This window comes from Spermophilus citellus (assembly GCF_964194105.1).
Source record: "Spermophilus citellus genome assembly, chromosome: 3".
NCBI classification, from domain to species: Eukaryota; Metazoa; Chordata; class Mammalia; order Rodentia; family Sciuridae; genus Spermophilus; species Spermophilus citellus.
In genome coordinates this window covers 32,441,297-32,461,154 of record NC_138184.1, presented here as the reverse complement: position 1 = coordinate 32,461,154, position 19,858 = coordinate 32,441,297, and positions in this window count along the sequence as shown.

Below are 19,858 nucleotides of genomic sequence, written 5' to 3'. Positions count from 1 at the left end.
ATGATGGGCAGACAGATGAATTTGAATTTCTGATCCTTTTCCATGAATATCTATTGCACTTGACATTTAAGTTTTATCTTTGGGGTGGATACTGTTTATTAATATCTGAAACGATTATCACCTTTCCAAGCTCTCCCCCGTCTGCATAGGCATAAAGACTGAAAACTACAATTCTCAGCTAAACTTGCCATAGATGTGATTATGTGAGGCTTAAAAGCAGAAAAGGAGGAAAAGCTGCTATCTTCAGGTGGCAGCTGTGGTTGGACAAGTGGACACAGGCAGACAGACAACATGGGGCTTCTCTTGTAGCCATCAGACATTTTATAAGGAACGATCCCTGATGGTGCCACAGATAACTGACATATTTGGAAATGACTTTACTGAGATCCTTCACCTTGTGGATGTCTTGAATGTTCTTGGACTGACCTTTATTCATTCAGCTTTTCAATAATTCCATTTTCTTGTAGTTAATTTCTTTTTATCCAAAATACCAAAAGTGAATTCTCAGTGATACAGATTCTTGGTTGGAACCAAAAGAAAAAGGTTACTTATCCTATTGAACCTTTAAGTCCATGACAATTACTGTAAACAAATGCACATACATATGTATGTATATACATATATACTCAACTCTGGCTTAAATACTGTTAGTGTCTAAGCCTCATTGCTTCATAAGGTAGCTAATTCACCTCTAGGAGAGTGAAATTATTAGAAAAAAATTAAAATTCATTTTTCTTAACCTTGAAATAATTTTTCCTCATTATTATTTTCTAATTCTAGCTCCTCTACCTCTAGAAAGTTCTCAAACTCTGGATTCTGACAGTGTCTATAGGCAGTCATACCTAAAATCAATTCCCTTGAATTTTTGGGTAGGGATAGGTAAGAAAAATGCCATGATAACTGTATCTATGTGTTTTCTTGGAGTGACAAATTTCAAAGTTCAGGTTTGATAATATAAATGAGGATGTCTGATCTCTGGATAATAAGCAGTGATAATATCTTTAAATACTAAATAATAAAGGCAGTGATAATATCTTTAAATCCTTTAAATACCCATTATATTTGATTTCCTTATAAATAACATTGTGTTTCTCTATTGTCAAGCTGAACCAAACTGAAAAGGAAGTTTTAAACAAAAAGACAAAGGTTCTAAAGTAAACAGAAAAAGGAGAGGTTGTTGACACTAATCAAAAGAAACCCATAGTGGCTACTTTAATATTAAGGAAAGGATATTATGAAGAATAAAAAGAATCAATTTATTTTATGAAAATCTTAGACATTTATGTGACTAATAATAGAGCTTCAAAAATACTAGAGGACTGAGTACCAGTGGCACACGCCTGTAATCTCAGCAACTCCAGAGACTGAGGAAGGAGGATCTCAAGTTCAAGGGCAACATAAACATTTAGTGAGACCCCCATCTCAAAAAGAAAAGAAAAAAAAAAGGTGGATGGGAATGTAGCTCAGTGGCAAAGTATCTCTGGTTTCATTCCCCAATGTCTTCCAAAATACTGGAAACTAAAACTAATGAAATTATAGTTGGATATTTCAAAATACTTTCTCAATAAGTGATATAACAGTGCAAGACAATCAGGAGTGATAAAGTAGATGTTAACAAAGTTATCAACCATCATGATCCATTTGACATTTACAAACTGGTCAACCTCAGAACTACAGAACGTGGGTTCTTTCTAAGTGCATCAAATATTTACCAAAACAGACCATATTCTAGGCCATGAAAAGAGTCTCAGTAAATTTAATAGTCACAAAGTATGCTCTACGACTATAGTGAAATTAGGTATTAAATAATAGGAGTATTTCTTGAAAATCCTCAAATATTTTAAAACTAAACAACAAATTTCTAAATAACCCATAGGTCAAGCAAAAATATCAAAAAGGAAATTAGAAAATATTTTGAACTGAGCAAAATGAGAAATGAGAACAGGACATTTCAGATTGTGTGGACCGCATGCCTATATCTGAAAAAAAGAAACTCTCAAATCAATAAGCTCATCTTTTACCTTAAGAAACTGAATAATAAAAATGAATTAGATGCAAGGTAAGCAGAAGAAGGAAGTAATAAAGACAGAAAAAAAGAATAGGAACAGAATAAATCAATTAAACTAAAAGCAGTTTCTCTGATGATATCAACAAAATTTGTAACATGCTAGCCAGACTGATGAGGAAAAACACAAAATGCACCATTTACCAATCTCAGGAATAAAAGAGATAACTTAGAGTATAGATAGTATAGATACTAAAAAAAAATTTTAAATTAATAAATATTAACAAAGGAATATTACAAATACCTTTATGCCCAAATACTTTAATAAATACTTTATTCAACAGTTAGATGAAATGGATTAATTCCTCAAAAGAAAAAAAAATCTACCAAAACTCATCTAAGAAATACAGATAATCTGGTTAATGGCTCTGTATCTATTTTAAAAAATCAAATTTATGTTTAAAAATCTTCCCACAAAGAAAATTCCAAATCAGATGTTTTTACTAGAAAATTCTTTCAAACATTTAAAACGCAAATACATTCAACTGTGCACTAATTTCTCCAGAAACTTGAGAGTTAGAATTCTTTCTAGCTTATTTTACAAGGATCAATAATACTCTGATACCCAAGGTTGGCAAAGATATGACAAGGAAAGAAAACAGAGACCCATTATCCTTGTTATCATAGATAAACAAAAATTGTATGATTGTTAAATCATTGAGAAGATCAAATTTAACAATGAAAAAATACAATGTATCATGACTGCATAGAAAGAATTTACCCTTGCCCAGGGAGAAGTCTGGCTTTTGTCCTTGGCTCCTGGGGAGTAATCTTTAAACCCTTGAGATGTCCTACCTGATAAAAGTTATCTTTGTTTACCTGGGTGTCTACACCAAATTATTTGGTAATGTGATTCAGGGTGAAGGTTGGGTAATGCTGGTTCAATCTCTGGAGAGACTGGAGATTAAGATTAGCTGTGTGAGCAGTTGACCAGGTTTATGTGATAGAGCCTCAGTAGTGACTCTAACCACCAACACGTGAATGGAACTTCTTAGGTGACAATATTCTGGGCAAACTGCCCCATATTGTTTCCAGGAGAGGAGTGTTTTCTGTGGCTCTGCTTTGAGAGGACAACTGAGAAACTGAAATCTTCATGACAACCTCCAAGAATTTCTTTCTTGATTTTTTTTCAGCATCTTTTCCTTGTAATAAGCCATAACCATGAGATAACTACTTTCAGTGAGTTCAAAGAATCCTTTTGGCACATTATTGAAATTGAAGGTGCTCTTGGGGACCCACAAGCTTGCAGTTGATATCAGAAGTGAAGGTGGTCTGGTCTTGTGGACTGTTTGCTAACTTCGGAATAACTAAATGTGGTTAAGCCCAGGAATGCAAGGTTGATTTAATTTAAATATAACTCACCACATACCAGGCTGTAAAAGAAAAACACATGTTCACTTTAGTAGATGAACAAAACGTATTTGACAAAGTCCAAGATTCTTTGTTGAAAAACTCCTACAGCAAAGTAGAGACACAGATAGTCATTCCTCTACTTGATAAAAGACCTCTATGAAAAAAAAAAATCATAGATAACATCATTCTTGGCAGTAAAAGATAATGTTTTCCCTTTAAAATTAGGAACAAGGAAAAGATGTCTACTTTCCCCATTTTTGTTCAATATTGTACTGAAAGCTCTATCCAGTGGTAAAATGGGGTTAAAGAGCACAAAAAGGAAAGGAGAAGGAGGAGTAGGAAAAATAAAAGAAGCTCAGATTGGAAAGAAAAAAAAATTATCTTAATTTTGCCACCTATCATAATCATTATGCAGAAAATTTAATAAAATCTATATAACCACTGCGAGAACCTGTAAATGAGTTCAACAAAATAACAGGATACAATATAAATGTGGAAAGACTCAACTGCATTTCTATATAGAGACAACAAACAATTGGATATTAAAATAAAAATTGCCATTTAAAATAACATCAGAAAATGAAACATTTAGAGATTTAGAGTAAAAACTGCAAAAAAAATTGCTAAGAGAAATTAAGGAAGGCTGAAATAAATAGACATGCCATGTTCCTCTATTAGAAGACTCAGTATTGTTAAGATGTTAACTTTTCATATTTGTCTATAGAATGAGCACATTCCTAGTCAAAATCATAACAAAACATGTTTTCTGCAAAAATTGATTGATTGTAGAAATCGTATGAAAATGTAAATAACCTAGAGTAGCAAAATAATAATAAATTACCTTGAAAAATAAAAAAAGGAATATTTGAAGAATTATACTATTGTAAGGGTCCGGCGAAGCGTCGGAGGAAGAGACCACAAGAGACTGGCTTCATGCAATAAGCAGGAGGGAGTTTATTGAGGACCCAATTCAGTGCGCTGAGGCTCCAGGCAGGCTCTCTTAAGAAGCGAGAGCAGCCCAGAGCCCAGAGCAGAGGCTAAGCAGTGCTTAAGTACACTTTTTGGGGAGGGCGGGGGCTTTGAATACATCAGAACAAATCAGCATGAGGCACGGGAAAATTGAACAACAACTCTCATACATGATTAGCACATTCATTGGCGGGAACAGGTAGGGCGGGGGTGATTGGTCACTCCTAATGGGGGGGGGGTACACATTCAAACTTATTGGTTCGGGCCCTGTATGCTTACGTGACAAACTGCACAGGGCCCTAGGCTAGATGGCCAGTAGGGCGTTGTCTTAACTATCTCAGGAATTTAACCCAGGCTTTGCAGTTTAGAAGCAGGTTTACAATGCCTGGTCCTTTACATTTTAACTCAGGCTTTGCAGCTTAGAAACTTTACCCTTTCGCTATCTGATTTTAAGACCTATTACATGTATAGTTATAATAATAAGCACAATGTTGTGTTGCTGTTAGAACAGAGAATAGAGTACAAAAATAGAGATACTTATAAATTGTCAATTGATTTGCATTAAAGTTGCAAAGACAATTCAGTAGAGAAAAGGCAATGTTTGGAACAATAGATGTCCATATACCAAAATAAATAAATAAATAGATAGATAGATAAATAAATAAATAAAAATAAATACTTTTGAATGACATGGCAAACCATGTAAAGAAATTAACTCAAAACTGATTAAAATCAGTTGGACATGGCGGATCATATCTATAATCCCAGCAACTTGGGAGGCTGAGACAGGACAATATCAAGTTCAAGGGCAACCTCAGCAACTCATTGAGGCCTGAAGCAACTTAGTGAGACCTTGTTTCAGTATAAAAAATAAAAAGGGCTGGGGATGTAGCTCAGTGATAAATCCTGGGTTCGATTCCCAGTACCAAACAAAATTATTTAAAACTACAGATGTAAAGTTTTAAACTATAAAATGTCAGAAGGAAGTGTAGGAGAAAGGTTTTGTCATCTTTGTTTAGGCAAATATTTTCTTATAACCAAAAGCATGAGTTGTCTAAAAAAATAAATTGAACCTCATCAAAAACAAGATTTCCTGCTATTTGAAAGTCAATATTACATCAATGAGTGAGAAACTGCATACTGAGAACATATGTTAACAAATAATATCTAACACTGGACTTGTGTCCACAATGTATAAATCATTCTCACAAACTACAAATGATAAAGTAAGAAGTTGAAGAGGAAATGGACAATCTGAACAGACACTTCACTGAGGTTTAAATGTATATAATTATATAAAAATTTGCTCAATGTCTATGGTCATAGGAAAACTATGAGGTACCATGGCACATCTATTAAAAACTTTGAAATTATACATAGTGATACCATGGGTCAGGATGTTCAACAACTAGAAATCTCACGTGCTGCAGGTGAGTATAAAAATATGCAATCTATTTTGAAAATAGTGTAGAAATTTCTTTAAGAGATAAACATATCAACCATATGACTCAGTCATTCCACTTCCAGGTTTTCCACACAAAACCTAGTAGCCTGCTTTCACACTTGTTCATGAACGTTTGTTGGAATTTTATTTATCAGCATTAAACTGGAAACAATGAATGGATAAGGAAATTGTGATACATCTGTACAGTAGACTAGAACTCATCAATAAAAAGGCATGAACTATGATGCTCAAAAACATGGATAAATCTCTAGCTATACTAAGTGAAATTAAGCAAATAAAAAAAATAGAACATACTGTTGAATCCCATTCATATAAGATTCTAGTAATGCCACATAATCTGCTATAATAGAGAGCATAGGGAAGTAGCACAGAGGGCCATAAGAATAAAGGAAACCTGTACTTTTCTTGATTGCATTGATCTATTCATTGGGGAAGAGATCAAGTTCAAGGGCAACCTCAGCAACTTGAATATTCAACACATGTCAAGTTGCCTGCTTCAAATATGTGCAATTGATTGTGTCAAGAATATCTTCACAAATCTCTAATAACTTTTTTTGAATGGGATTCAAAATGTTCATACTTTGTAAGAATCATGAAGCATGTAATTGTCACTTAAACAAAATGAATAGTACTGTTTCTGCTTCATGCCAAAAATAAGGCTTTGGCTATTTATTAGAATTTATGGTATGAACACTAAAACCAACCACTTTGAGCAACCCCAAGACTTTTTGTTATGGGAATGGCAAACACAAAAGGATTGAATTCTGCATTACTGAATTTCTCACCTTTCCAGATTATAAATAACTGCAGCATAGGGTAGAGCGGTTAGCACACTGTGCAGTGGCCAGGATGTGGTGGAATCAGTAGCAAGCATGTATTTCCTGTTCGGACACTCCTACACGCTCTCACCATGTGTGGCTCCCTCCATGTGCATTACATTGGCTTGCCTTTGGCTACCTACCTGGGAAATGCTCATGTCTCTTCCATTCAAGATTTCAAACACTAGACCTGTACATTATGACCTCTGTATCCACTTCATTCCATTTTCATTCTGTCGAGCTCTCCCTGAGAGCAGTGTTGGGCCCCTCTCTTTTCTCCCTCTCCATTCCCTTTGAACTTTCATCTTTGTATTTTGCTGTGGGTTCTTTTATCATTTTCCTTTCTTCTCTCCTACCCCAATAACACTCCTGTGTCTCATTGGTCTCAACCTCCCCATTTCCTTCATCAAATACTCACTGCCTTCTGCCTGTTATGGTTAAATCCTTTTTCTTATTTTCCTTTGTTCCCTAAAACCCATTTCTACTATAGAAAGAAAATATTCCTACTATATTTGGGTAAATTATGTATGTGTCTTGTATATATTATGTAACCACAAATATATATGTTATGTGTCATATATGTAAAAATAGACAATACATATTTTTCTGGACATTTGTCTTTTGAAAATATAAAACAATAACAAAACAAAGTTATACACAGTAATACCCACAATATAGTCTATAAATTTGATGAATTTCTTTAAAAATCCTTATGTGATATGTGTCTATATAGTCATACTACATATTATATAATAGGTATTTTTCTGTATTTTTAGTAGAAGTGAAAGATGGTCAAACTTGGAAAGATGAGTTTTAGAATTTCATAAATTTGATGATCATGCATATTAACAACAAAATTCAAGATAGATATGAAAATGGTAGTCTTTTGGGGAGAGGGCTTGGGGATTGAACTCAGGGGCACTTGACCACTGAGCCACATCCCCAGCCCTATTTTGTATTTTATTTAGATAAAAGATCTCAATGAGTTACTTAGTGCTTAGCTTTTGCTGAGGCTGGCTTTGACCCTCCTGCCTCAGCCTCCTGAGCCTCTAGGATTACGGGTCTGCCTAAAATGGTGGTCTTTTTACACAATGGATTATAAAGCATTGTATTTCAGCTAAGACTATAACAAGATGGATAAATCTCACAAACAACATTAAGCAAAAATAAATAAATAAAAGCACAAAAGTATACAATATGGCTAGATTAATATAAAATTCAAAAAATAGACAAACTATAGTTTGGGGATATGATTTAGGTAGTAAATTATGAAAAGTGACAGAAAATGTTCACTTCTAGGAAAAAACAGAAGGATTGAGTTTGTGGATACCTTGCTGCAGGCAATGTTCTCTTGGGTGACCATGTGGGCATTTATTCCAGAAATTTTTATTAAACTCATTTATATGCTATTTTCTTTTTAGTATGTGTATTTGATTTCACAACAAAAAAAATGTAAAACAAAAAATATTACATACTGCATATGATAACCTGCTTTTTTCTTCTACATCATCATGTAATGATGATACTTTCCCATATAATCAATCATAATGTGTAAAAAGATAAATTTAAGAGTACAAAGATGCAGTTCACTCTGAAGAATAAATCTAGAGCTCTCAAGTATTCCATGTGGACTAAGTTAAAAATATTATACCATAAATTTGCTGAGAGTAGTACTTTTAGCGCACCAAAAAAAGGTGGTGGATGGGGGGTAGCAGTGGGGGGACACGAAATGAGGAGGACTAACTATGTGAGATGATGGATATGTTAATTTACCTGACAGTAGTAATCACTTCACTTTATATATGTATATCAAAACATATTGTGTACACAATAAAAAATGAGGGAAAATATAAAAATGAATCTCAAAGATATGATTCAATCTATTGTACCATAATTTATTTAAATAATCACTCAAATTTGGATATTTTGACCTTGCTCTCTCTGTTTTTTTCTCTTACAGAATATAGAATAAGTCTCTACACGTGTAATTCTTTATCTCAACTCTGACCATTTCCTTAAGATAACATTTTGAGGTGCAATAGTAAAGTCAAATGGCAAATATTCTACCATATATAAATCTAATGATTCCTGCCAAGTTTTCTTCCAGATATTTTCTGTCACTTTGACCACCAGCCTTTTATGAGAATTCTCATTTTCATTCAAACTCACCAGTGTGGCTGTTAAATATCTTTGCTAATTTGATAATTAGCTAATTAAAGTTTCATGAGAGTAAAGATCTTTATATTTTTCAATAACATGACATCTTGCTCATACTAGGTTCTCATTAAATATTTATTAACTCAAATAATTAGATCTAACTTATCTGAATTGGCATGTACCATATTGCTGAAAGTTTGCTTCAATACTATAGTTGTAAATGGATGTCTTCAATGATTTTTATATGTAGGCTGCCAAATGGCCATCATTATTATTTTTCAGGGGAATAGGTTTTTTTTTTAATAGGTATAATTAGATCTCTGTGTATTTGTTTTGTCTTGATCAACTCTTTCCCCCACTGCTCACTGAGAAGTAAGAGACTATTTATTCCATTTGCTTGGGTGAGAATAGCCTCTTTCCAATTGGACCATAAGCTAGTGACTTAGTTTCTCTATGACAGCATTATGTATACAGGGGCAGTAGCCACTTGAGCAATGGAACACCCCATGCTCAGATGGTAGAGCAAATAAAAGTTTGTAGAGCAGGTTTGTGTACACACCCAAATAGATACTTGTATCCTTAACAAGGGCCCAAGACCCTCTTGATTTGCGCAAAGATTTGTAATGTTGCTTTATACAAAATGATACCTACTGTCTCCTCCTTTATTTAGCAAACACTGTTACCTATTCATCTACCTGAATGAAGGAGAGATAAAATGATAAACATGATGTATAAAATGAAAATCACCTATTTAGATCCTTTATTATCTCTTCAAAAATAGATGTCATTAACTCATGAACAGTTGGGTAGTTATCTTAAGAATATGAAAAAAAAAACTGAGTAAATTTGGCATTAATTTTCAATGTTGAATATCTAATTTTTTTAAGATCAGATAGCATAGTCCCATGGATGGGTTAGTTCTCCTAACTAACCAAATAAATGGAAAAGAAAAATATAATAGGACAATCCTCTTTTCAGGGTTGATGTAGTTGTACTCAAATGCCAAGATTTATTTCCTATTTCATGAGAACACAAATGCTGTATACAAACTTCATGTTTTTCCAGTAGCTGGACCTTGGCATATACAGCAATCTGGCTTTTCTCATTCCACTAAAACACATTTGAAAAAGGCTCATCAAAAACTTTCTTACTTGCCAAATCCAATTTGGATTAAACACTTACTAAGTAGTTGAGTTAATAATTGTTCATAGTTTAACATCCTATTTGACCTCCCTATGTCCTTTAATCCTTTAAAGCTATTGATAACCTCCTCGAACTACTTTGAGGCTAGTTTTGTGGCACATATTCTTTCTGGATTTATTTCAGTAATCTAAACATTCTTTTTATCTCTTCTTCTCTTCCCTCTATCTTTATTTGTTCTTAAAATGACATCCAGTTGTTTTTCTTTAGTGCTTCTCTTTTTTAATCACACACCCTCACCCTCCACTTGCAGCTTTAGCTATCACCTATTATCTCCTAACTCTTGAAAGTTTTCTTCAGACCCAGAGCTCTCCTGTGACATCATTACCCCAAACCATCTCCTGCTCCTATTTTCCTTATCTTCACCGGCAGCACCCGATTCGCCCTTCATCCAAGTCAGATTCTGGAAGTCATACTCTATTCTCATCTGTGTCTATGAAATACAATTAATTTGTGAATCCTTCCAATTTCTGGTACAAAAACATCTCAAATCTCCAACTTTCTATCTTTTCATTACTGCCCCCCCACACACACTCAATGCATTGTACTCTACTGTTATTTCTGTATCTTCAGCATCTCCCCATCTATCATGTTTCCATATTTTGCAAAAGTCATTTATAATTATGTACTTAAAACCACCTTTTCTCACTTATCTCCTTGAAAAGCTTCCTTCAAGAACCTGTCTTCCTGCTCTGTGCTATAACCTACTGCTCTCTTACTCTATGCTTTAACAGCCTGTGATGCATGTTGAGTATAATGTGTGATTTGCCTGCTACATATATAATATCCCTAAAATACACTTCCTTAAGGATAGAGACTGTTTTCAGTTTTAGTTCATTGGATCATAAACATCTCACAAATGGATGAAGGGATGGACAAATGAATATAAAGTGTAGGTAAGTAACTGTAAGCTAGGTGGTTTATTTATATTATTTTGTATAATTCTTACAACTAACATTGAAGGTATCATTAGAGCAGAACCTACAGATAAGGTGGGAGCATGAGGCAGCCTGGCTTGATGTACAGCTAGGATGGAAGCCACTTGTCAGTTGTACAACATTAAGCAAGTCATCTCACTGCTTGGGACCTCAGTTTCCTCATTTATAAAATGGAGGTTATAATACCTGTGTTATTTAGGGCAAAGGCTAAATTTCTATAGAAATATTATAAAATATGACTTAAATTAAGAAGATATACCTCCGTTTGCTTCCCTTGAAGTGGGCAGTCCTGACTAATCTTTCCCAGAAACAAATTCCTCCCAGCCTGAAGTTGTGCCATCTCACTGAGTCTTGGTAGAAGCCAAGTCACTGCTATGTTGCAAAGCAAGCAATTAACTTAGAAGGAATTGGTGCCCAGTTCCCATGTTATCACTTAATTTGCTTGGAGAAAGCATACATGACCACCTGTGCCTCCAAAGGTAACCCCTTTCTGGGTGACCATAAGGACATTTAAACCTTTATCACTAGGGAAAAAAGAACAGAGATATTTGGGGGTACACTTAGATGATTTCCACACTGGTTCATGATGCTATTATCAGAAGTTAGAAGGAACATGTGTGAAATCATAAAAGTGTCTGGCACAGAGTGAACACTCTATAAACATTATCTATTGTTTTTTATAGTCTAAGAAGCTAAAATTCAAGGAGTTTAAACAACTTGCCTTATAGGCTCACACTGAGTAAGTAGAAGAGTAAGAAAATGAACTGAGTGAAAATTTTCAGCCTTCCCACTTCCTAAAATATGCTGCACACTTCATGGTATCTTCATGGAAAAGAGAAAAGCAGTCCTGTTTCTAACCCCATAATGGCATTCATTGTAGTGAAAGGGCCCTTTGTGTCCACTAAATAGCTTTTTAATGTCAGTGAAGTTCATGGAGACAAGGGGCTTCTACCCTTCCAATTGTCCCAGGAAGTATTTGAAATATAGTCTGGCTCTTGAAAATATTTACCAGACGATATCATCAAAGGAGTGATTGAAGAAGTTTTTATATTCCCTAAGATAAAGTTGGGAGCTTTATGCAATATTTACGTTCAGATAACTTTATCTATTGCATGCAGTAGAAGTGTTAGCAGACTTATCTTTGGTTTGAGAAATTCAAATCCACTTAAATTCTTTGCCTAGTACAGATGTCTAATGATGGCACCAAAGAAAAAATATGTTCACATCTTCACCTCTGAAAGCTATGAATGTGACCTTCTTGGACAAATATCTTTGAAGATGTCATTATGGATTTTGAGATAAGAACATCCTGATTACCAACTGCCCTATAAATTCAAGTGTCCTAATAAGAGCCATAAGTGAACAAGAAAGGAAAATTGTGAAGATAGGAAAATTTGGAGTTACGCTGCTACAGACCAAGGAACTATTAGAGCCACCAGTAGCAGGAAGTGAAGGAACTTCCCATAGAGCTTTCAGAAGGATCACGTCCCTGTCAATACCTTGATTTTGTACATCTAGCTTCCAGAACTTGAGTTAATTTCTTTTGTGTTCAGCTACTCGGTTTGTGGTAATTTGTTACAGCAACACATGCAAACTGGTGTGCCCAGAATAGAAATTTTGCTGAAACCCAAAAGTGAAAAATCAGAGCTAAGATACTGACTCTAATAACTCTTCCTCTAACCCTAAGCCCCAAGACTAGGAAAGAGAAAAATGAAGGAAAGATTGAGAATGAAAAGGCATGGGAGGGAGAAGGGGAGAAAGCCTCTTGGCTAGTGGGGGTGGGTCCTCAGAGACTACAGGGGAACCCAGGCTCTGTGGCAGGTGAGCAGGCAGCTGCAGAAGGCTTGTCAGGTAGCTTGAGGTCCACTTTCAAAGGCACCCTGCCTGTCAGTGGGTCTTTATTCCCTCCCTGACCTATTTATGCTTAAGGCCACAGGTGGTATTTTGTATCATGATGAATAATTTCCTGCAGAAGTATTTTTTAGCTTTCAACTTTAAAAATAGAAATAAACAAATAATGCAGAGCTAATTCTACGTGGACCTGGACTGTGTGTGTGAGTTATCTCCTAAAGATATTACTGGGGAAGCTATGGCGGAAATGTCATGGCTACAAGATAATCCCAGTGAATGAGGATATTCTTTGTCACAAGGGTGACAAGGATTTTCTTTTGTTAATTAATTATTAAGACCATTTGTCCACATGAAATTTATATAGTATGGTATTGTTGTGGGGCAGGTCACTCAGAAAACACACCAAGTCCCAATTTTGTCCAAATTGAAGAGTCTTTATTTAGCTGGCCAGCCAGCGACTGCCCCTGCAGGACCCATAACTGTCTCTGCAAGGAACGGTCCCAAGTCTGCGCATTTTAGGATATTTAAAGGCAAAAACGACATCTGGGTTGACATAGCTGTAGGCAAGCAGGTACAGAAGCTGGACTGGGCAGTTAACGACACAATGCAATGGGTACATTGGTATTTTCTACAGGACTTTCCAGTTTGGCATAACAGCAAGCAAGCAGAAGGGAAGTGGATCAAAATGACCCTAGTTGAGTACAAGTTAGAGAATGGTTACGAACATATAGACAATCAATCTCTGACAAGGTACATTGCCCAAGAAAAGTGTAAAGCAAAGAGAACAATTTTACATTGTATAAGAATTACTATTTTGTGTTGCTAAATATGTTATGCTACATAACTATTAATGGATACAGAGGTGGGGCTTTCCCATGGGAGAAGCATTTCTTATATGATATGGAGTCTGTTTGGTCATTGCCCATATAGCCTGGCCCATAACAGGATCAGTATCATGATCCCCTTTTTATCTGTACTTATTACATGAAGAATCTGGGCCTTTAGTGACTTCTTCTAGGTCATGAAGAAAATTATGGATGGAGGTAGGATTAAAATGAAGAAATACTAATTCCATTATCAATTATCATTTTTTTTTCTTATTTTATTTTTGTACCAGGAATTGAACCCAGGGTTAATTAACCACTGAGCTACATCCACATCCCTTTTTATTTATTTATTTGTTTATTTATTTATATTTTTGTTTTGAGCCAGGATTGCACTAAGTTGCTGGACACTGTCTTGATCCTCCTCCTTCAGCCTTCCGATTCACTGAGATTATAGCTATGTAACACCATATTTAATGCTAGGCATTGGAGAATAAGGTATGTAATGAATGCAAGGTAGTGTTCTGGATTTCAGAAACTTCATAGTCTTCACAGAGAAAACCAGCAAAAAGGCCATCTTAACTTTAAAAGTAAAATGAAATGTAAAATACATACACATAGCAAAGGCCTGTGATGATACCCCTTAACAAGAATTTTCATGTAATGTGAATGGTGATTATACCCTTTTTTCCAATTAGTACCTATTTTTATACATGGAGTAGACAAAAGTGGAGACAAGGAGATAGGCAGAGTTTGGGAAGGCAATGGTTTGGCAAGCATGGAAATGCAGGAGACCTCTGCATCACAAGTATTCTCCCAGGTGGTAAATAGGAACTACTAAATGGTGAATTTGTGCATTTTCTGCCATGATCCTGGATATGCCAGGCAGCTTCAAGATCCAGAATTGTTATCACTGACATTTAAGCCAGAGTAGACAACCACTCTCAGTGGCACCAAGGAGGAGGATGGATTTGTGTCTTTCATTCAGATTTCATTACAAATCAAATCAAGGCAAAGTCTATCCTTTTTGTGTTTTTTAAAAAAAATCCCTATATATGACAAATAAGGTATTTGACAGATGAAAGAAAATGAATTAAAATGCAAACAAGATCAATTGGATGGTTGAGATGCCTTTATTAAAATGTTTTAAAATTGCTTTCCAGTTAATGAACTTTCTAGTTTAAAATGTTTCAAAACACATTTCACTTGAATTATTAATCTTGAAACCTGATTTGTAGCTAAGTTTTGTGTGTGTGTGTGTGTGTGTGTGTGTGTGTGTGTTGGCATCCAAATCCTAGAGCCATATGTTTCTCACAGAGGTGGTAGAACATGACAGCTTTCTTTTCTAGAAGGATTTTCTTCTAGATGTCAGGAAGCCAAAGTAGCTCTCATAAATAGGACCATTTCGGGCCATTCCATTGTTTCATTTAAAGTTTAACACCATTATCCTGATATTCTCTTAACAAGTTGTACCTATATCCCTTTGTACTCTTTTTGTGCTATTATACTTACCATGAGTGTACATAAACATTTTCATTTACCAGCTGATGAAATGGATCCCTAGGGATGTAAGCAGCAGGTCCAAGGTCACGTATATGATGAATGAAATGGATTGATTTTGAACTCTAAGTCCTCACATGTTTGCTATATCAGACAGCCTTTTTTTTTTTTTTTTTTTGGACTGGCTTAAAAGGCCAAATGCAGCCAGAGAGTTAATAGAAATATTTGATACTTTGACTGATTGTCAATATTTTATTTCATGGCCAAAATATTAAAGGCATCGTAAGTAAATTGGAACACTTGTCTTCCTTGTTGTTGGGCTGTGTTCATATGCTCAGCACTGTGATGACAATAGAGCTGGGAAAGTTGAGGCCTGAGTGTAATGCTGCTAATTAGCTACAGGCTGGATCTTGAAATGTGCTTCAGTGCACTGCTATACACACCATATTACGGATGCCATGCTTTGTGTCTCCTTTTCTTTGCGTTCTTAGACATATCTTGGCAAATTATCAGTTCTCAAAAGGAGCATTTGAAAACCAAAGGGAAGTTTCAAGTGTAACAATGGGGATTTAAGGAATCCGAAATGGCAACCACAAAGAAAATTCTTCTGACAGTTTTAGGAGCTTTTTTGCTTCTTTAGCAAAATGTCCTTCTTTTAACCTCTGAGGGACTTAAAGTAAGTATTGAAATAAAAGAGGTTTCCTTGATGTTTGGTAGAGATTTATCATATAGAATGTGTTTTAGGATGGCAATGGTGGAATTTGCAGTTACTCAGAGGCAATGAGATATTTCAATGTCAAATGGGAAGCTGAGAAGACAGCTCAGGCAGGCAGCAAACTCCACTCTTTGCCTTTTCCACAAGTCTGACTAGTACTGGGCTACAGGGGCAGAAAGTGATACGTTTCAGGAGTACAAACAGCAGTTGGTATATGTGGGCCCCACACCATATCTTGGTCATCTTATATACCCAAGATATCCCAAGAGATGTTTATATTCCAGGCTGATTCTCTGCAGTGAATCCCTTATAGTATGATTATAAAGAACATGCACTTAAGACCCAGCTAAACCATTTACGAACCCTGTGATCACATGCAAATTTTTATTCTCCCTTCTCCCCATATTATGAAAGATTTTTGTCTCTTCAGTGACATTCCTATCTCTCATGTCAGTTGGCAGAGTTTTGCTCCCGAAATGCAGAATTAACACATTCTCACTCACTTTTCCAGATTTCTTTACACCAAGCACTGAAGGATGTGAATCCATTCAATGGAATCCAGTGAGATCTCAGGATTAGAGATCTCTGAGATACAAGGGAGGAGATTCTGTTTCTGTTTGCCTGTAAATACCCAAATGGTGATGGTAGGATTGCAGCTCCCTTACAACTGTGACAGACAAGGCCGAGAAAGAAGCAAATCTGCAAAAGATGACATACAGAAGACATGTTAAAAACCCAGGATTTTTAAAAATATTTATAAATTAGTCTAGCAATCTTGACATCTCTCTGTTACAATCGTCTTTTTTATTAAAAGAGACAACAGTGGTCCTTAATGTTACATTAATTTTAGCTAGATCTTCTGTAATCACAGCTAATTGGATCACAACAGATAAAATAATAAGTATTTATAAGGTTATTGTGAGGGTTAAAGCAGAGGATGCATCTAAAATATAGTGCATTTAAATATAACACTTGACATATGTAGATGTACTTATAGAATCACAATTAATTATATTCATAATAAAGCATTTTTCAAGTCTGATCATTGCCCTCTCACAAAACTACAGGCTCCGATTTTTTTTTTTAATTTTATTTTTTCTAACCTTGTTGAAACTAGTCGGGATCATGTCTATAATAAGATTTCACGGAGTTGATATTACTAATGCAATGTTGAATTATACTAGAATTTTTTTTCTTTATCTGAACCAATGTATGTTCAGCCACAATAGCTCAGTGCGCAGGTGGAATAACCTAAACTCTCATAGTTTTAGTCCCAGCCACCTTCTGAGAAAACTGATAATTTTCCAGTGGTTTTGAGAGCTCTTCCAGAGTACCTCACCTGTACTTCCCCAACAGTCCTGACCTTCCTGACCCGATAATTGGCCCAGAAAATGATTGCCATGGCTACTCACTAGGGTCACCTTCCTCTTTGCAATGCCACCTCCACTGGTAGCCCTGCCTCTACTTGATACTTCTAGTGTGAAAAATGCACTGGAATCCTCAACATGCCAAAGTGGTACATGTTGGACTCCTCAGAGTAAAGCCATGACTATTTTGTGCAGAAATGGGGACCATATGTTTCTCCCTGTTTATTGTCCCATTTGGATATGAGTCTTAAGGTAACTTTATAGGGGTCCAACATATTGTAGGAATGTTAATAAAAATAAATTTTCGAACCTTATTGTTTAAGTCAGCTTCTTTGCTGCTGTGACCAAAAGACCTGACAAGAATAATTTCAGAGGAAAATTTTATTTGGGGTCTCACAGTTTCAGAGGTCTCAGTCCATAGATGGCCGACTCTGTTGCTCTGGGCCTAAGGTGAGGCAAAGCATCTTAGCAGAAGAGTGTGGAGGAGGAAAGCAACTCAGATCATTGCCACCAGAAACCAGAGAAAGCATTCCGTTCTCCAGGGACAAAATATACACTCCAAGGGCATTAGCCCAGAGATCCACTTCCTCTAGCAAACCCTACCTGCCTGTAGTCTCCACCCAGTTAATCCCTATCAGCAGATTAATGCACTGATTAGGTTAAGGGTCTCATAACCCAATGTTCAGAGGTGAACATTCATTTCACCTCTAAATGTTCTTGTATTGTCTCACACATGAGCTTTTGGGGGGACACCCCATATCTTAAAAATCATAACACTTAATTTTACTGTTTTTCTGCCAGAATATGTATGCTAATCATATATATTATCATACTTACCTAGACTTCATTCCTTTAGGGTCTGTGCTTAAGAACAGTTAGGAGAGGTGACTTTCATTCTTGTATGGCATCTTCTCTTCTTATCTACTGACTGATGTTTGACCACTTGGGCAAATTTCTGCTTCTCGCTTCTCCCTTCTCCCTTCTCCCTTCTCTCATCTCTCTTCTCTCTTCTCTCTCCCTCTCTATCTCCCTCCCTCTCCCTCTCCCTCTCATTTCCCTCTCCCTCTCCCTCCCCCTCCAAATTTTCCCCAAAACTATTATAATTGGGACATCCTTTTCAACCAAACAAGCTATTTCCAGAATCAGGGGAAACCCAACCATGCACAGAGGTTAGGTTTAGTTTACTTTGGGGACCCCCTTTCCTACCACCTGCTTTCACTAACTCTCTAGAATTGTCAAACAGGAAAAAACTTGTCACATATTTTCCCCCCCACCTCTTGCCATTGAATAAGATACATTCTCTCAATTCAGACTGAAGAGAACCTTATTTTTCTACAAACTTTTTCATATGTTTTCCTAAATAGTTTCTTTGCAAATGATAGCACACTTTAAAGACAGGCTTAATCTAATGATTAAAAACTTCAGTGTACTGAAATGATCCCAGGAGTCAGGCTAAATCCCTCGAACTGTAGCATGAAATGAAATTATTCTCATTTGATTCATTGTGAAGACAGGCCAGCTACTCTACCATTCCTCTCTAAACTAATGTCACTCTCTAAGAAAAATGAAAGATTATCCATCAGATCTCTGATAGATAGAAATTCTAGAGACCTTAACTATTTTTCCCTCTCGCCATTCTTATTTCCCAAAAAAGTCTTTTTAACTACATCTTTGAAAGATCTTCATGTTCTTCTGAGCAGATAAAAGGATTCCAGTTTTGTGATTTTCCTTTATTAGTCTTACTCTCTTATACTTGATAATTATTTTTTAAAAAAATTTTTGTAGTTGCAGATGGACAGCATGCCTTTATTTTATTTGTCTATTTTTATGTGGTGCTAAGGATTGAACCCAGTGCCTCACACATGTGAGGCAAGCGCTCTGCTGTTGAGCTATGGCTCCAGCCCAACTTGATAATTATTGTTGACCCATTCCTGGGCTTTCTCTAGGATTTCTGTTCTGAATATAACTGATGACTAAAATTTGATACTAGTCTTTCTCATGGAGAGTCTGCCAACGCTAATAAAAAGCAAACATTGCCCTCACGAGATGACTGTGCTATTCCTGTCTTCCAACTAGACAACATTTCAACCCTTTGGAGACAACATGGTGGGGATATGCACATAAACCATTCTGTAAAAAATGCATTGAATAAAACTAGTGGGACTCATATAGTTCCAAACCTAAGGGGAAAAAAAATTTAAGACATTTGCAAAATCATCACCAGAGGAAACTCTCTTTAGAAGAGCTGACTTTATAATATATTTATAGCATATTTTTCTTACTGTGTGGGTGGCTTTTTATTATTGCCACACAGGATTTGACTATGATGGTTAAGTGCCATGCTCTATAGAATTGGTTTGTAGAAATAAATGAATAGGAGAAGAGAAGAAAAGAAATAGTAGCACTGCAAGAGCCAAAAATGTTCTATGTGCCCAGCTGGTTTGGGTGTGAGTCAAGCAACCATGTGAATGAAGTCCAGATGTCTCAAGACTAATCAAGAGGATAATGTTTTCATCTTAAAACACTGTCTTCTAAAATTTCTGAAGTAACCTGCTGAGCTGACAACAAAATTGTAAGGACAACACGCCCTACTCAATTTTCTTCTTTCTGTGAAATTTAATTTAATGAGTTAAAGG